Source organism: Archocentrus centrarchus, unplaced genomic scaffold (genome assembly GCF_007364275.1).
Source record: "Archocentrus centrarchus isolate MPI-CPG fArcCen1 unplaced genomic scaffold, fArcCen1 scaffold_98_ctg1, whole genome shotgun sequence".
NCBI classification, from domain to species: domain Eukaryota; kingdom Metazoa; phylum Chordata; class Actinopteri; order Cichliformes; family Cichlidae; genus Archocentrus; species Archocentrus centrarchus.
Genome location: NW_022060307.1, coordinates 142,764 through 162,156, shown reverse-complemented (window position 1 = coordinate 162,156; position 19,393 = coordinate 142,764). Strand labels below are relative to the sequence as shown.

At 43.4% G+C, this 19,393-nt stretch overlaps 1 pseudogene; it reads right to left on the bottom strand.

Moving 5' to 3' along the window:
- Positions 1-1,206: 1,206 nt before the first annotated feature.
- On the bottom strand, positions 1,207-12,043 carry LOC115778039 (solute carrier family 12 member 6-like; annotated as a pseudogene).
- Positions 12,044-19,393: the final 7,350 nt, after the last annotated feature.

Here is a 19,393-nt window from a genome sequence, read left to right as displayed (position 1 = left end):
GCCCTGAGATTTAACACACTCCAGTTCATTTAGAGTATCAAAGGAGGGGTCGCTGATGAGCTGCTGGCACATCAGAGGATCTCTAGAGAGGAGCGCACACACTGATTACACTGAAAATATCCTCAAGGGCACAGAAACCACCAGTGGAACCATAGCATAGACTGGCCTTTCTTGCATTTTGATAGTCCTGCCTATTTTTCTCGCTCTCTCCACCCTGTCGATGGCCTCTGTGATGTTTTTCATGAATGACAGGAACACTCTGCATCTGGATATGATGTGTTGGTCAAATCTAGTGAGTGAATCACTGTTTGTGCTGTGCTGTTTTGAGAACATATCAGTGATCTCAAGTTGGTCACAGTGAAGCTGAACAGACTGGAGTGCATGTTGCAAATCTTCCAGAGCTCGACTGATGCAGTCTGGACTCTGACGCCCTTCTTGCTGCTTCAGAGATGGGAAAGCACGGTTGTAATATGCAATATGTGGGATAACAGGCTTCCTTTGTCCCGTTCCTCCCCCCGGGCTCGTTAATAAAGGACGGTAAAGTTAGACTTTCAGTTTCATTCATAAAAATTTATTAATCACCACACATAATACATGAGGGCCAAAAATAATGCAGAATTAAACAAGCATGCTTGGAGATTGCAATTAATGTCCCTTACCGCGTTTTACGCTTTTCTCATCCCGAAATGAACGCTGGCTGCAATCTGTCTGTCCGTTTGCGCATCCTGTTTTTTATGCCCCAGGGACATGCCCTTATAAGGAGTGGTTTTTTCCCTCGGGCCAACTTTCCTCTCTGTTACGCGACCCCCACCCCTCTCCTGCCTGGTGTAAGCCATGGGAGAAACACTCCTCTGAAACTTCTTCACCTTCTTTCCCTGATCAAAATAATGCACCTCCACAATAAACTTATGTTTCCTAAATCCCCAGCTCTCCAGCAGCGATCCTTCTCTATGGCTTTAAGTGTACATGACGCTCTCTGAAAACTTCCCCTGTTTACATAGCTCATTACCAAAGACAACGTAGTGGTAGATGTTTGATGAGGGTGATTCTCTCCTGAGTTTCTCCCTGGCTGTGTCCATGTCTGCTTTCAGTCTACTTTGACAGCATGTGGATGGAAACCAGCACCAGAAAAGTATGCAGATGAAAGGAAGAGGGGTTGAGTGGGGTGACAGTCGCCATGACTGTGATTGGTTCTCTTTTTTTTTGGGACCCCACCCCCTGCATCCACAGAGCCCCCAGATCCCACCACCTCCCTCTGGTCTCTCCTGCACATTCCTGCTTGCTTGATGCTGGCTTCCTGTGTTTGTCCAATCAGGAGTAGATGGTGATGACTTCACTTCCTCCGCCTCTCACCAACAGAACCTGCTCCAATCCTTCTGTTAGGACCTCCAGGAACCCCACGTCTGCTCGGTGAGTTAACGAACATCTCATGTCATGTTACCTCGATAATGCTTTCTGATTAGCTAACAGGTGTCCTTAATCAATAAACCCTGAACAACTATTTTCTGCACATAACCCACTGCAATTATGTTTTAGTTCACAATAATCAAGAAGTTAAACACACTAATAATATGGGGTCCCTCCCTGACTTTTTAATAAACAAAATTTATTTTTTGCCATTTTTTTTATGACTGCAAAAATTGTCAAAAACAAGCCTCTAAGTCTACTTTGGTTCAGTCCTCAGGGTTTAAGGATACAGTTTTCATCTCCTTCGGGGTTCATGGGGGTCCCGGCATGTTGAGCAGGACGAGTCGAGCATCGTGGGATCTGATGAGGATGACCCCATCGAGTTTGTGGGCGGAGTGCATTCGCCTGACATTGGAGTGGTCCCTGAAAAAAAACAAATGAGATGCATTAAATGACCTGCTAACAGTGCCCTGAACGTGTCAGAGAGAACCCTGTTGTTTGTGCTCACGGCCTGATGCTCAGCATGTCCCTGAAGCCCTCAGGCACGGAGCAGCCGGAGAGCGTTGCTCTGTATTGTGTGGTCTTCTCTTTGGTCCACGTCATCTGAACGTGGCGATGGTGCTCGGAGCTGCCGCCGCTCGCCGCCCTGTCTCGCTCGCCGCCGTCAGTGTCATCGTCTGAGCCGATGCTCGTCAAACGCAGCATGGAGTTACGGTCCTTCGCCAGCTGCGCCTGCCGTGTAAAGACACACGAACGTGCTTCTTCTCATCTGTTTTTCTAACATTTTTGTTTTCTACCTCATGCGATGCCTCCTCAGGAGTCCCGACTCCTGCTTCTGTCTGTCTCTTTGTACCCGTCTGTCTCTGTCTCCTCTGGAGGTGTTTGACGAGTAGACTCCAGGACTTTTGTACCTGGGGGAAAGATACGCCTACAGAAAACACAAGGTCACCTAACTCTCTAAAAATCAATCACAGGCTGCATCTACTCTGGGGGAGCGGACACACTGGATCAGCGCTACAGGGACACGGCAGCAAAAATAAGCGAGACCTGAGTCAAAAGGCATCTGAAACTCAAAGTGTGAAGGGTAGAGGAATAGAAAGGTGACAGAACAGTGAAAGAAAGGAAATAACAGACGATGTGAAGCATTTGACACAGGTCAGCACATAAAACTGAACCCTTCAGATAAAGAACCTGAGAGTGAAATAAATGTGGATTTGATCTTATAAAACTCCCCTTCATCAGAGAAGTAAAGGTACTCACTCAGTGAGATTTCAGTGTTTTATTTAAAGCAGTGGTTCTCAAAGCCTTTGCTCACATTTTGCCCCACCATCCTTTAATTATTAAGGTCAAGGTGACTTTATTGCAGGGGTCCCCAAACTTTTTCCTGCAAGGGCCAAATAACTTTTCCCTTCTCTGATGGGGGGCCGGGTCAGTTTGAAATAGAAAAAGTGTGACAATTGCAGGGGTACCTCAACATAAACATTTATTGTTTTCAGAAAACGACACATAACCAAACATTAATAACCCTTTCCGGGATCTTCACAGAAAAAAAAAAAAGTCAGGAAATAAATAATAACACTATTAACAAACTAAATAACACTATTTACAAAATAAATAACACTATTTATGAAATAATAACCAAATAACCCTCTCTGGGTTCTTCACAGAAATAAAAAGTCTGTGGAACATTAATTTTATGTTGTGCCGTGCACATCTTAACAGGTAAAGTTGTCAGAGCAGAATCTCTTTCTTAAATGACTCATATGAGCAGTCTTTCAAAGTTCTTGTGTTCCCTCCTTATAAGGAAGGTTTCAGAAGGCTTGTAGATACCGCTGTTTGCAGCTTTCTCTCTCATCAACTTCCCTGTGAAAACCACAAAGCAAGCAGGCTGAGAAACCAAACTCAGTGATACAGCACCTACACAGCACATTACATTTTACTACCAGTATGGTTGTGGGGATGGATTTTATCCCAGTAGATTTTATTATGATCATATTTGTTTATACTCAGAATGACTCATTCAAGTCCGAAAAGTGAGCTTACCTATGTATGTTCATCAGTGTGAACTGTGGGCCTGCATCTGGCTGGTGAGAAGTTGAATGTCAGGTTCCATTCTAGTCACAGCTAGTCTCAAACACTGATGCAGATGTTCATCTGTCAATCTTGATCTCATCGGAGTTTTCAGGAGTGTCATGTGTGAAAAGGTTTGCTCGCAGATATACGTGCTGCCAAAAAGTGTGGACATCTTCATTGCGTGTTTTTTTATGTTAGGGTACGTGTCATTTGGGAGGGCGGCATAGAAGTCAATAAGACTGTTGGGCTTGAACGCGTCTTTCAGAACATCACAGTTCTGTAACTCGGCCAACTCAAACTGATAAGAAGGCTGGACTTCATCGATGTCGGCAACAAAGGGGTTCTGGAAAAGACGGATTTCTTTTGCATTAACATGTAGTTCACGGAATCACACACCGAACTCCGCCTTCAGCATTTCCAGTGCTTCCACACACTTTTCAGTTGGGAACGGGACCGCTGGGTTCTCTGCAGAGAGGTTTTGGGTAGCAGGGAGATGGATGAAGTTGTGCTTTTTCACTTGTTCCAAAAGCAGCGCTAGTTTCACCTCAAATGCTTTTATGTGGGAATACATGTCGCAAATGAGTTTCCCCTGGCCTTGTAGCTGCAAGTTAAGGCTGTTCAGCATTTCTGTCATGTCTGTTAAAAATGCCAGGTGCCATTTCCACTCTGGGTCCATCAGCTCTGGGACCGTTTTGTCTTTTGAATGAAGAAATGCGTTAATTTCGGGTAGCAGCTCGTAAAAACGCCTCAAAACTCTGCCCCGGCTCAACCATCGGACCTCTGTGTAATACAGCACGTCGCCGTGCGCAGACTCCAGCTCAGACAGGAATTGTTGGAACTCCCTGTGTTTAAGTCCCTTTGCTCTGATGAAGTTTATGCATGACACCACAACCTTCATGACAGAATCCCACTTCAACACTTTGCAGCACAGTGCTTGCTGGTGAATTAAGCAGTGGACTTGTAGCGGGGCGGTGAGACCCCGCTCTTCCATCTCCCGCTTGACGCGTCCTGTTAGACCCCGAGACACGCCCACCATACTAGGAGCCCCGTCAGTCGTGATGCTGGCAAGCTTTGACCAGTCCAGGTCCAACTCCTCCATGGTTTGGCATACTTTGCCGAAAATATCCTCCCCCGTTGTAGTCCCTTTGAGACTTTGGAGGGCTGCCAGCTCCTCGCACATCTCAAAGTTTGCGTTAACTCCACGAATGAAAATTACCAGCTGCGCTGTGTCCTGCACATCTGTGCTCACATCCAGTGCTAATGAAAAAAAGTCAAATTCTTTTGTCTTCTGCTGCAGCTGTGCATACACATTACCCCCGATTTCTTCGATGTGTCTGGTGATTGTACTCGCTGACAGACTCACTGCATTGAAGACATCTTTCTTCTCGGGACACACCTCCTCCGCGACAGCATTCAAACATTTCTTAACAAACTCTCCATCCGTGAAAGGTTTACCGCTGCTTGCTATCATTTGAGCAACCCGAAAGCTGGCCCGAACGGATGACTGGTTCAGCTGAGCTTGGCGTACAAATGTATTCTGCTGAGCTAACAGTCCACTTTTTAACTTTGACAGTTTGTCTGCCCGCATTTGGCCTTGCAAGCTATCATATTTGTCTTTGTGACGGGATTCATAGTGCCGTCGCAGATTGTATTCTTTGAATACCGCCAGCGCCTCTTGACAGATGAGACAAACAGCCTTTTCTTTGCATTGAACAAAAAAATAATCGTTTGTCCACTGCAGGTTAAATACTCTGCATTCTGAATCGATTTTTCTCTTACCTAACCTTTTCGCCATTACAGTGATCCCTCACCTATCGCGGGGTTACGTTCCAGAGACCCCCGCGATAGGTGAAAATCCGGGAAGTAGCGGAGTTATATTAATTTTATTATTTATATATATTTTAAGGCTTTATAAACCTTTCCCACACTCATATAAACCTTCTCCACTCTCTTACTACAACTTGAATGATGAAGATGATGAATTATGTAGCTGGGCAGTACTGATGGCGATGAAGGTGGTGCAGTATCTTCGCCCTCCTTAACTTCTGTTTCCACTATTGGCGTAGGTGTAATTGATCTCTTTGTCCCAGTGATGAACCTAGTTATGTGTTACAGAAATATCTATATACCGCAAAATCCCGCAATATAATGAAAACTCTGTGGAACAGAATTTGTAATTTTATTTTATTTTTTTAAATCAACGATAAAGTGAAGCCACAATAAGTGAACTGCGATATAAGGAGGGACGACTGTATTACATTCTCTTTGACAGGGGGCAATATTTTTTTCCCTTGGGGTGGGGGTAAGGGGGGTGTTCAGGGGGCCGGGCCAAATGTGAAGGCGGGCCGTATCCGGCCCGCGGGCCGTAGTTTGGGGACCACTGCTTTATTGTCTCCCACAGAAGAAGAAGAAACATCCCGGATTGAAAGACTGCTGCATAAAAACTAGATGATACCAAACATTATGATAAAACATTTAATAGAAATATTTTAGCAGGAACAGATTAAAAAAACAAACAAAAACAACCCCTCCCTCCACCCTCCTCATGTCTGTGCTCCACCTGCAGGGGCTCAGCACCTTAGAACCACTGACTAAAGGACACTTGCTAATTCACTACCCAAACATGAATGGGGTGGTTACATTTAATTTACTACGCTGATCTGAAAAGTGAAACCAAAGCTCCTTAAATCAGCATTTTTTTTTTTTTTTTTTAATGCCAGGTGGGAAGGGGGGGGGGGGGGGGGGCTGCATTTTCATTTTGTTTATTTTGGTCATTCTAAGAGTCAGGAAGGAGAGTACACTTATTCACACTTTTCAGTCACAAGTCGTTAGCCAATGAAAGTGCCGTTTCACACCAAACGTCACAGTGACCACATCAGTCTTTTTGAATACCGTCCACGTGTCGTAAACATCCAGACTCCTTTTCTGAAGGGTTCACTCTTTGCTCTGACAGCGCGTCCTGACTGTCGACTACTCTGCAGTCTAAAATGCTCTACTTCACACAGCTGTTGCTTCTCTACTGCGCAAACTTACATCATCAAAACTCCAGCGTACCCTCTGAAGAGATGCGCAGCATAAGGAGGTGACATGAACCTTAATAATTAAGCTGAATGCACTGCAGATAATAACTCCCAATTTATTTATTTATTTATTTTTTTGTCAGTCCCTTGAGTCCTTCAGGGTAACGTTCAGCGTGGGTGAAATGGACCTGGATTTCTTTGGTATCAACTCATTACCTTTAACTTAATAACTTTGGTTTCTATTGCAGTCTTTGGACCTTAAAACTGAGCTCTCCCTCCTCCTTAAATCTGATTTTTATCTGAAACAGTGTCCTCAAAGCCAAAACATGGCATCTGTACACAGAACTTTATCTCCAGTTTGTTCAAGATTATTTTTATAAAAATAAAGAAAATTCTTTCTATACTTACTGTTCCAAGGAATTATAAGCTCACAGCTGGCCTTGACCCCTCACCACACCTGAGGCCTTGTAGCTCCACCTGCCTCTGGCCTATTATTGCTGCTGCTACTGCTAAGGCTAAGCTTGCATACACTTTCTGTGTGTTTAAATAATGACCCAAACAACTTTTCATCTATCCTAAACAAACCTACAGACTTTCTTCACACGACATAAACTTCCCGCTATGAGACTGTCAGACTTACCTCTCTATCCTGATCTGATTTAGACAGTCGCATCTGTCTGAGCATCTGACACCTCTGCTCCATCACCAGCGTCCTTTCATAGGTGCACGCACTGATGTCACCGTCATGCTGAGGAGAGGACGACAGACATGCTCAGAAGAGGCAAGAAAACAGCAATGCAGAGAGTCGTGTGTCTTTGCATTGTGAGAGGAAGTCGGGAGTTCTCGGAGGAAACAAGCACAGGGAGAACAGACAGATTCAAACCTTCTTTCAATCAGTGTTAATTTTGTTGACGAAATTTTCGTCATAGTTTTTGTCAACAACCCGTTTTTTCATGACGAAAACGAGATTATAACGAAATTAAAAACTACCTAGAACAGGGGTGGGCAACTCCAGGCCTCAAGGGCCCCTGTCCTGCAGGTTTTAGATGTGTCTCTGCTTCAACACACCTGAGTCAAATACAGAAGTCATTAGCAGGACTCTGGAGAACTTGACTGCATACTGAGGAGGTAATTCAGCCATTTGATTCAGGTGTGCTGTGAAACACAGAAGAGCATTACCTCCTGCTCATAGGCTAAAAGAACTAAATGTAACATCTGTTTATTTTATATGTAAAAATCTCAAACATCATTTCTGTCTAAGCATTAATTCTAGTGGTTTGTGTGTATAAAAAAATGTGACACAGTGGAGTAAGAGAATTTCAGCAAACTCAAACCTACATAAGGAAAATATAATAAAGGAAGAAAGCTGGTTGTTTGTTCTGGGGTTTGTGTGCCTACCATCTCAACTACTTCCACCTCAGCATCAATGTGCAGCTGATAGGTGAGGGTTAACAGATCCTTCTTGATTTGGATGGGATTATCCTCCATCTGCGCCACTGTGAAGATTCGCATTGAACACTTACGCCACACCTGTGAAGAGAGAGAGCAGAGTTTTCAGTGGAAACCTCAAAGACTTTGGTAGATTTTTAAGGACGACACATAATTTTCCTGCCTCGTGCTGTCGCAGGAGGAAAGGCAGAAGGATCAACATCCCCCCCGTCGTGGATGATCCACCAGACGTCGATGTAGCCCTCTGTGCAGGGCTCGGTGTTGCTAGGGAAGAGGGAGATGTTTTTGGGCACCAGCAGGGCAAGGTGGGCTGCTGTGGTCACCCGCACCGTGTCTGGAATGAGGAGAGGGGGCGCCGTTAGCCTGTTAACTCTGAAACAAACTCACTAACTGCTCTGCCATCATCTCTAGACTCACTGATGGTCTTCCAGGCCTGTGGGTCCTTGCTTTGCCTCCAGGCACGAGACCAGCCCATCACCACAGTGTTGGGTCTCATTCCTCCGAGGCAGCTTGACTGGATCATGTGACTGATACCTTTGCGTGGCTTTTGAGCCACGATGCACTGGCAGAAGCCCTTCATGCGCTCCTTATCCATCAGGTGCTTCAGAGTCTGAGGTAAGACGGATAAAAGGTAAAATGTTGCATCCACAAGTAGCATTTTTATCTGATTGCAAATACCCACGTCATTGCCACGCATCATTAACAACTGGTCCTACCTGTTCAGCAGCGAGCGCCTTGCCGGAGGTCTGTAGATAGTTCCCGGGGACAACAGTCCCAACAATGGTGCCTTTAGCTGACTGGCAAACGTCAGGAGGCGAGGAGACTTGACGTGGGCGTCTTCATCCAGTTTGAGTAGCACCAACAGCTGAGGCCTGGAAACGGACAGACAAGAAAAAAGAGTAAGAGTGAGTGTGAGTGTGTGTCTGTGTGTTAATGGATGTGGATTCTTTCCATATATTTGTGACAGCAGAGCTTTAGCTTGTCAACGGAAATGACTGTGTACTAACTAAATGCTTTAACAGCATAATTATCATTTATCAATGTTCTGTCTCCATTTTTAAAGATAGAAAATCTGTTCTCTTTGACCCTGAAAACAGCTGATAAAAGACATTAAACTTGTCAACTTTACAGCCAATGTGGATGAGAAGTTCTTAAATTGCTCAGGAAGACAAAATGGAGATCTGATCATCTGTAATTCAGAGATAACTCGCCAAACATAAGCCGAGGACTGAGAGACATGATGGAAGCCCTGGAAAAGCTAATAAATGCGCCTTTAATTCAGCCTGATATGCATCTCCCCAGATATGGAACTACAGTTCACCGCAATGAGCCGTTTATTGATCAGTGCACTAATGTCTCTGTGAAACAAAATAGGCTGTAACTCTAGCTAGCTTCTTAATAATGCCAATGGTGCAAGTCTGTAAACTGCCAGCCAGTTCTCCCTCGTTTTCAGAGCTTGCTCACGACATCTACAAACTGTTTTCTGTTGCAATCATTTCAGTTAAACTAACGCAGTTCAGGCCAGTCAGCTTCATCTGAAACCCCACTGTCAAAATGCAATGACAGAGCAGCAAATAAAAAAATAAAAAAAAAAAAACATTCATTACACTGTGATAAACTGATCCCTGACTCCTCCAGTCTGCATGTCAAAGTATCCTTGGGCAAGATACCAAACTTCAATCTGCCACCAATGTGTTCGGTGTGAGTGTGAATGTTAGACTCAGTGCTTAAAAGCACTGAATGAAAGTGCTGTATGAATGTTTGTGCGAGACTGGGTGGTAAAAAAGTGCTTTGAGTGCTCAGTTAAGAGTATAAAAGAGCTTTATAAGTACCAGTCCATCTACAATAAAACAACAGACTTTCCAAGAAAGTGCCGTGGTCCACTCTGAGATCTGAAAATCTTCGGCAGCCCCGACACTTTATGTCACAGATGTGATAAACCACACAGAGATGAACCCGAGATCCTTATTTTTGCTGTCCCAGAATCCTTTTCATCTGATTCTCATCGGTAATGCTAAATGTGAAGCGGATCCTGGTGCTGTCTTGCAGGTCTGATTCTAGCATGGCATTTATACTAAATAAGTCCAAACACTACACCAAGTTATAAGACAGGGGTCACCAACCTTTTTGAAACTGAGAGCTACTTCATGGGTACTGAGTCATACAAAGGGCACCAGTTTGACACGCTCTTCTGAAATAACAAATTTACTCAGTTTGCCTTTAGTTATACATTATCAATAATGATTAATGATACTCATCTATGAGAAGACACTGATCATGTTAATGGTTTCTCCCAATAATTAGCAATGAAAACAAGGTGGGAAACATATCAATATTCAGCACTTTATCTCTTTTAATCTCAGTAATTGTCACATTTTTAGATAATCACTTACATCACTACATTTCATAGGAAAAATGTCCAATTTTCACTAGCCATTCACAAACATTTTTTTAGCAAATCATGAACTATGTTGCACCATGTTTCAAAAAGTTATTATGTAATGTTAAAGAAAAATCAACTTACATATTTTTAAATAAATCTTGTCACATTTTGAACTCATGACCAAATCTGCTGCATTTTTAACAAAATTATAACTTATATGTCATGAACACACTTTTAAATTGAACACAATTCCTCAATATTTTAATTAAACTTTGCCATGACACTGCCATGTTGCCACTAACATCTGGCATTGGTTTCTTTATTAGTGAGAAGACTGGCATTGCATGCTGTTCACCAGTGCACTGTAATCTGGTGTGTAACTTGAAACTGCAACTGTGAGTGCATCTTTCAGATGTGCATCAGTGAGGCATGTTCTGTGTTTGTTCTTGATGAAGTTCATGTCAGAAAACGCTGATTCACAGAGATAGGTTGAACCAAACAGGCTGGCAACCTTCATAGCTGCTGTGCATACACCACTGTACTTCTCTGTGTCAACAAGGGACCAAAAGTTTGGTGCAGTCTGGTAAACTTTGAGGTGTAGGTCATTTTGCAATGTTATGATTTCCATCTCCACCTGTCCAGCATCCAAGTTGAATGTTGCACTTAGTTTCTCAGCAAAGTATGTTGTGTCCACATTCATGAAAGGATTGGAAATGAATGACACACATGGCTCAAGCTGATCAAGATCACAAAACCTATTCTCAAACTCTTGCCCAAGTCTGTTTATGACTTCACAGTACTTTTCTGCAACTTTGTCAAATGTGTCAGATGCAGAAGCATTGTTTTTCAGCACCAACTGCACAGAGGGAAAGTGCAGCACTTTTTTTCTCTGTAAATCCACAGAGAAAATGTTCATCTTGGCTTTAAATGCATTTAAAGCACTTATCATATCAACAACAGTTTTACCTTTGCCTTGCAGCTCGCAGTTCAAGACGTTTAGTTTCCCAGTAATGTCCGTCAAAAATGCAAGGTCAAGGGTCCACTCTGTGTCTTCTAGCAGTGAGACGTCTTCGCCTTTGGACTGCATGAACTCTTTGATTTCACCCAAAAGTGACAAAAAACGAAATAAAACTCGTCCTCTGCTGAGCCATCGGATTTCTGTGTGTAGCAGCAGTTCACCATATTCAGCTGACATCTCCTCCAATAGCACCTTGAAAATCCTGTGCTGTTTAGCTTTGGAGCGGATGTTGTTAATTATTTTTACAACGGGAGTCATCACGTGCTCAAAGCCGATCACTTTTGCACATAACGCCTGCTGGTGAATGACACAGTGATAATGCAGAAATGTTGGGAAGTCTGGGTCACCTTTACAGTGAGCGATGAAACCTGTATGTCGGCCGATCATAGCAGGAGCCCCGTCTGTTGTCACCGCCACCAGTTTTTCCAATGCTACCTTCTTCTGCACGAAAAACTCCTTCAGCGTGTTATAAATGTCAACTCCCCTCGTAGTTGTCTTTAAGGGCAGTAGTGTCAGGAGTTCTTCTCTTGTGGAGAAATCTTCAAACACCATCCGGATGAAGACCAATAGCTGCGCTGTACTGCTGCCGTCCACGGACTCGTCGCACTGGATGCTAAACCACCTGCACTTTGCCAGATCCCGGTCCAGCTGATCGGCCAGGTTACCAGACATAGCTGACACTCGTCTAGCCATCGTAGATGCCCCCAGTTGGACGTCGGAGAGAGTACAGATTAGATCGGTTCCATTTTTGTCGTCTTTAAGTACAGTGTTAGCTATTATCATCATTGCTTCTTTGACAACTGCTCCATCTGAAAATGCCTTCTTCTTCTTGATCAGAAAATGTGTAGCTCTGAACGAGGCTTCGGTTGCTTTTAGTGACTTTTTTCCCGCCCTCGTGAAAAAAGATTGTTGCTTACCCAAAGCTGCCTTTAGCTCACTGGCTTTTTCTGCACGTAGTGCGCTTCCCGGTGGGTAGTTAGCATGGTAATTTTTGTGACACGTAGTGAAATGTCTCTCAATATTGTGCCGCTTTGCCGTCGCTACGGTCGCCCCACAAATGAGACACACGCAGGTTTCTTTCACAACCGTAAAAAAGAACTCCTTCTCCCATTCCTCGTTAAAGTGATAAGTTTTCTTTCTTTTTTCAGCCATATTTTTGGGGAAAGAAACTGCACTCAGCGCCCATCTTCGCTGTGTCCGCTAGCCTACGTTCCATTAGCACTGGTTTTGTCATGCGCACAATACTGACCATTGAATTAGAACTAGAGTAAGTCAGAGTTCACCCTAACTTTTCTAAACGTCATGTATAATGAGGATATTTTTAAGATACTGTCATTTTTAAAGCTATATAAATGCAAGTGTGATTATAAAAAAGAATAGCAACAGAATAAAAATTTTTTTAGACACAGCTCACTAGTGAGTTGTGCTATTTTTAGAACGGGCCTGCGGGCGACTCATGTGGTCCTTGCGGGCGACCAGGTGCCCGCGGGCACCGTGTTGGTGAGCCCTGCCCTAGAGACTGGAAAGCTGGAGTACGAGGCACAGCGTGAACAAGCAGAGGTGGAGTGTGGTTAAGGATCAGCTCAAGACAGGCATTCAGTTTTATGGTGGAGCATCCCAGAGGAGTCCTGCCCTCCACCTGTTGCCGAAAAACTTCAGTTAAACCTTTGCACTGTAAATAAAGCCCTTGAAGTGTAAGCTCACCTCAGAGACTCCTTTATTAGGGAAAATTCACACACATGCATGATTGCAGCAATCTATCCTGGAATGACGTCCTGTGAGAACACACTCAACACACTATGCTACGCTAACAGGGTGAAGGAGCTAAGAGTCGACCCCAACCAAGGGATGGAAGGGGGGGGTGGCCCAATATCCATGCTGTCAACTAGCTGGATCTCTTGGATGAGGAGTGGTTGAGCATCTCACCGCAGAGAGACGACCTCAAACTTCTCTGTGAGCAGAATGAGGAAGAAGTGTCTCCCCAGCTCTACACCTTCCACGAAGCTGAGTCACAGTTGGTAGAGATGGAGGAGCAGGTCCTAGCGGACCACAGCTGTTTTCCAGGAGTCGATCTAGTGGCTGGAAGATAAGAAGGTGCTGCTGGAGATGACAGAAGAGGTGGATAATGATGTGGAGTCTTCCGCCACACAGGTGGAGCAAATCCAAGACCAAGCTTTCCTTTCCTTCAACTTAAATAATTTTCCTTTTCTACCCATTTGTACTTCCTTTGAACTGAAACTTTTTGACCTGTGTTAAGAGGAGATCTCAGTCTAACATGCTTCAAAATTTACTACCCAAAACCAGTATTTGGATTCTGGTTTGCTCTGGCTGACATTTCTGCATGTGCACTCAGTGATAACTTACGTACATCGCTGTGTTATGATTCGGGGTCCCCGATCGGCATCGTAAAGTCATACTTCATTGTAGGTGACTGCTTTTCCCGTTTGCCCCCTCCTCAAAAGTTTTTACCAGTTTGGAGGAAGCATTAAACCACATTGTGTTTGGTTCCTTCTGTCCCGACAGACTGTTACATGTAGTTTTGCTTCAGTCTGTGCCACGTGGCAACTGACTCCAAAGAAAAACGTTTTCCACCCATTTAAGTAATAAAAATGTTCATGTTTCATTTGAAAAGAGAAAAAAAAAAAAACTTGGAAAACACAGAGCAGGAACTCGCACAAATTTAGGGCTCATTTACTCAGAGAATTTCCAGTAACCTCATCAAACATCTCTTCGCAAAGGTCATTTAAAGCTTCATAGCTGAGGTGCACACACCGCGGTCATCACACTCTGAAAACTCACAAACCGCATTTCAAAGCACAGCAAATGCTCTCAGTGAATCAGAAACATCACCAATGGCTGAATCCCAGTCTGAAAGCCCTGACACTAGATCAAAGCAAAGAGAGCCTCCAATCCAAGATCTGAGACGGCAAAAGGCAATGCAGCTAGCATGGCTTTAACCGAATGCAGTCCAGCTGAAGCGGTTGGAGATAATGGAGATGATGGAGATGAAGTGAAACCCATGGAGGAAGGCTAATGGTCTCTCTGCCTCACACCTGAAATGCTTGTAGATTAAACCCTCAGTGCAATAATGAAAAACATGCATCTCTTACTTAATGGAGAACTAGAGGAGTGCACAGAGACAAAGGAGGACGCTCAAAGTTTCTGACCTCCCAGCACACCACCAGAAACATTTATAGATGAAGTTATTGATTTAATAATTAATCGGCTGAAAAATTTGTGCTCTGCAGCTTCTTCAAAAACAGCCCAGTACACAAAAGATACTGCTCTTGAATTCTCTTGAAAATGATCTTGAATTCAATGCAATCTTAAGATCATTTAATATGACATCAAATCAAAAACAAAAACAGATGAAGCCTTTTAAATCATATTTATACCTATTTAAATCATATTTGTACCATCAAATAAAAATAAAAATAAAAAATTCTAGTTTTTGTTGTGTTTTCCTGTGTTATAAATGAATTGTTATAAATGAATTGTGGTAGGTGCATGTAATGTGTGCTTCAGCAGTGACAGCCCGGCATTTTAGTGTTAAACCTGAACAATTAAGCTAACCAACTAGTGACAATAGCAACAATTAGTTGTGTAGTTGACTAGTCACGCACATCCCTAATTGACACACATTCACACTCAGACAGTTGGATCTGAGAGCAACTCAAAGTTTGGTACCTTGCTCAACTTTGATCAGCTGACTTTTTACTGTAACTCCACAGCCATTTATCCTATCAGAAAATTTCAAATGGTTCCTGAAAGCCCAGAAATTGCACTTCACAGCCATATAGGGGTATTACGGTATTTGTTGCCAGAAGTCCATGAACGGCAGCACTTTTGAAGTACGTTGTGCCACGGCACATGCCATTCGGAGTTAAAGGGTTACACAAATCAGAAATAAAACTAGAGCTCCAACAGCATAAAGGTTAAACCACAGGGTTAAACTAATAGCATTGAGCTAATGTGGCTGTAGTAGCGCATATTTCTGAAAAGAAGAGTCACTACCACAGTGATGATCAGAACAGCAGCCCAGCGAGCCACTCTGTAAAGTTTACAGAACTTTGAATTAATCAATTAAACAACTTAACACAGATCCAAAAACAAATCAGTTAGATAAAAGCCACCTGCATTAAAATCTGGCCCCCTTGAGTACCTGGCCTGTACCACTACACGCTTCTTCCATGTGACTGGCTACAAGATGTGTACGTAGCTGCTGTGGCAGGCCGTGGCTGCGGCTGAAGACGGATTGAGGTGCTGCACTGGCTGCAGACGCTGCTGAGGGTGGTGGAGCTGCAGATGCTGAAGACTCTGGCGAAGAAGCTGCCGCGGCTGACTTTGATGGAGGCACGGTGGACTCTGAGGATGCTTCTGGCAGTGAGGCTGAGGACACTGACGCAGGGATCATCCCGCTTCAGGAAAAGTGCTTCACTACAATTTTCCAGCACAACCATCTCCAGGGTTTACAGAGAATGGTCTGAAAAAGAGAAAATGTGCAGTGAGCGGCAGTTCTGCTTTAAGCTGATAGGAGGGTAATAATAAGTCACTCATTACAACCAGGGAATGCAGAAGAGCATTTCTGAAAGCAGAACATTCACACCTTGATGCAGATGGGCTACAACAAGAACATAAGTTCAGGTTAGTGGTGGTGGTTCACAGGTATGGGACATATTTTCTTTCGGGCCCTTGAATGAGTTCACTGCACTCAAACGGCCTCCACAGTCACCAGATCTCAATCCAACAGATCCGCCTCTGTACTGTGAAGGAACGGGAGATTCCCATCATGGATGCAGCCAGCAAATCTGCAGCAACAGTGTGATGCTATCATGTGACCGCGGGCCAAAATCTCTGAGGAAGGTTTCCATCACCTTGTTGAATCTGTGCCATGAAAAATGAAGGCAGCTCTGAAGACAAAACAGTCACACTGACCCCGATATTTCATCAGCTGCTCGAAATTTGTCCTAATAGTTTTTCCCTCTGAACTCTGACCTTTAATGCCATAGGAGGGAAAAAAAGTTAAATACTGTGTGATGTTTTTAGAGAAATGTGCCATCATCACCACTGCTGACAGCACAAACAGGGAGAGTTGGAGCAGTTCAGTAAACATCAGCGAGAGAAACCAGAAAAGGAACCTGCTGCAGAGTTTAGTTCAGACATGACAGTTTCTGTCTGTGAGTGATGACAGTGAAGCTGTGATGTTTATTAAATATGAACCCTGTGACCTTCAGCTCCTCTGAGAAACTCAATTATAAATCTGACCATAGGTAATGAAGTAGATGCTTTTAATTTGAAGGACTAGATCAGAGGGGAGTGTTTGAGGTCAGACATGATCATCAATAATGAGGGAATCAATGATGTAAAGGTACCTGCTGAATATCTGATTTTATCAGAGACGCCTGGCTGCTGAACTCAGTTTCTTATTCCCCTGATTGTTTATGGCTGTCAGAAAGTTCAATCATGCCATCTTGGCCATCAAAATCAGCATCATCATGTGATTCACTGGAAGAAAAATCTACAGCTGATTGTGGCTTTGTGGCAATGTAGAAACACAGCATTGGAAGTGTGACAGTGTCATATATTGTGCCAATTAAGATGTCAGCAGATAAGGAATTTTGCTGCAAGTCCCAAACATCAAATGTGAAGTCTAATTCATGGCCCTTATGTGAAACTCTGGGAGAGAAAAAAAAAAAAAAAAAAAAAAAAAAGACTTTTTCCTTCTTTCAGGCTGTCATTAGTGATGTTCAGGCTCTGGTCCCTCCTCCTGCTTTATTCTAACATGTTTAACTTCACTATTGTCTTTGTGTATCCAACCAATCTCAATAGTCCGTGTGAAGAGTCTTCATCTAGAATTGGATTTAGAGGTTTTAGGCTCCTCTTCACTTTGTTTGGTTTCCCTTATTAGTTTCATTTCCTCTCTGAGCTTTTCAAAACGGCCCAGTTTTCACACATACAGTGGTTTGCAAAAGTATTCATACTCCTTGAACTTTTCCATATTTTCTCACATTACAACCACAAACATAAATATATTTCACTGGAATTTAATGTGAAAGACCAACACAAAGTGGTTACAATTGTGAAGTGGAAAGAAAATTATACATGATTCAAAACATTTTTTACAAATAAAAAACTGAAAAGTGCGGTGTGCAAAAGTATTGAGCCCCCCTGAGTCAATACTTTGTGGAACCACCTTTTGCTGCAGTTACAGCTGCAAGTCTTTTAGGGTATGTCTCCACCAGCTTTGCACATCTAGTGACTGAAATTTTTGCCCATTCTTCTTTGCAAAGCAGCTCAAGCTCAGTCAGATTAGATGGAGAGCGTTTGTGAACAGCAGTTTTCAGATCTTGCCACAAATTGTCGATTGGGTTTAGGTCTGGACTGTTCTAACACATGAATATGTTTGAAACCATTCCATTGTAGCCCTGGCTTTATGTTTAGGGTCGTTGTCCTGCTGGAAGGTGAACCTCCGCCCCAGTCTCAAGTCTTTTGCAGACTCCAACAGGTTTTCTTCTGTATTTGGCTCCATCCATCTTCCCATCAACTCTGACCAACTTCCCTGTCCCTGCTGAAGAGAAGCAGCCCCAGAGCATGATGCTGCCACCACCATATTTGACAGTGGGGATGGTGTGTTCAGAGTGAAGTGCAGTGTTAATTCTCTGCCACACATAGCGTTTTGCATTTTGGCCAAAAAGTTCAGTTTTGGTCTCATCTGACCAAAGCACCTTGTTCCACATGTTTGCTGTGTCCCCAACATGGCTTCTGGCAAACTGCAAACGGGACTTTTTATGGTTTTCTTTTAACAATGGCTTTCTTCTTGCTGCTCTTCCATAAAGACCACATTTGTGCAGTGCATGACTAATAGTTGTCCTGTGGACAGATTCCCCCACCTGAACTGTGGATCTCTGCATTTTGTCCAGAGTGACCATGGGCCTCTGTTGGGAAATATTTTTATCACCCAATGCTGAAATATAAAGTTATTATTCCTACTTCTGTTTATTTGCAACTAAACTGCTTTCTACACTGTAATAAATGCATATTGTGTGTCTAAAAGTAGTAGGAAGATTTGAGGCCTGTTTGAGTTGCTCTTATTTGTGTTCAGGCACCAGAAGCTCTGCTACCCCTCCCTAACAGTCTGCTGTGGCCCAGCAGGCCCTCTCAGATCACTCTCAAAGCATACTTGTCTTCTGCTCTAGCCCCGTGATGAACCTGTTGCTTATTCAAATTCATGCTTAGGGGTCTCAGCTCATAAAACTGGCCTTTTTGGGTTCATGTATAGGACACCAGTCATCCTGTTTGCCCATTTTTCGATTTATACCGTTTATAGGGATAAATCTGTCCAGTGGACCTAGCCATAGGCTATCTTGCTTATGTAGCACAGCCAAAGATTTTGGAAATGCAAATCAAGAAAGTGTAAATCTGTCTAAGCAGCAAGTCTAGGGACAAATTGGGCCCCACTTTCTCCCTCATATCTGGTCTGTTTAAGTGTGGGCAGTTGTAAATCCTTCTCCAGGAGTACCATAGGATGGCCACAAGGAGGTTGTTTCTGACAAATTATTGTGATGAATTTTTCTTACTGTCTTGTTGATGTATTGAAGATGCTCCGGGATGTTTGTGCCTTTTCAGATAATGTCAGTAGAACTAATGACAGTTTCTAATGTATGCTTACAAAGTGCAGACTCAGCACAAATCTTAGACAAAGAAAGGGAAAGAGTATAAATACCACGGTTAGAAGACGAGAAGAGAGAAGAGAAGATGTAGCGACTGTCTTTGTCCGTGTTGTCCGTTTTTCCAGCAACCACTAAGACAACCTCTCGGGAGGGCTTCCTGCTTTTACCTTTTTGTCCTCTGTTTTTTGTGTTTGTATATTTCTAAGTACTAGTAACTTTTTGCAGCAGAGTTTGCTCATCGCCATGGATCATTTGGACAGTTTGATTTTATTTGGACTCATACTTAATCTCAGCACGGCCTCTCCTCGGTCGGGGGGAGTGATGAGGAAGCCGGGGCATGATCAGCAGGTTCTTTCTTCTTTTCTGTTACTCT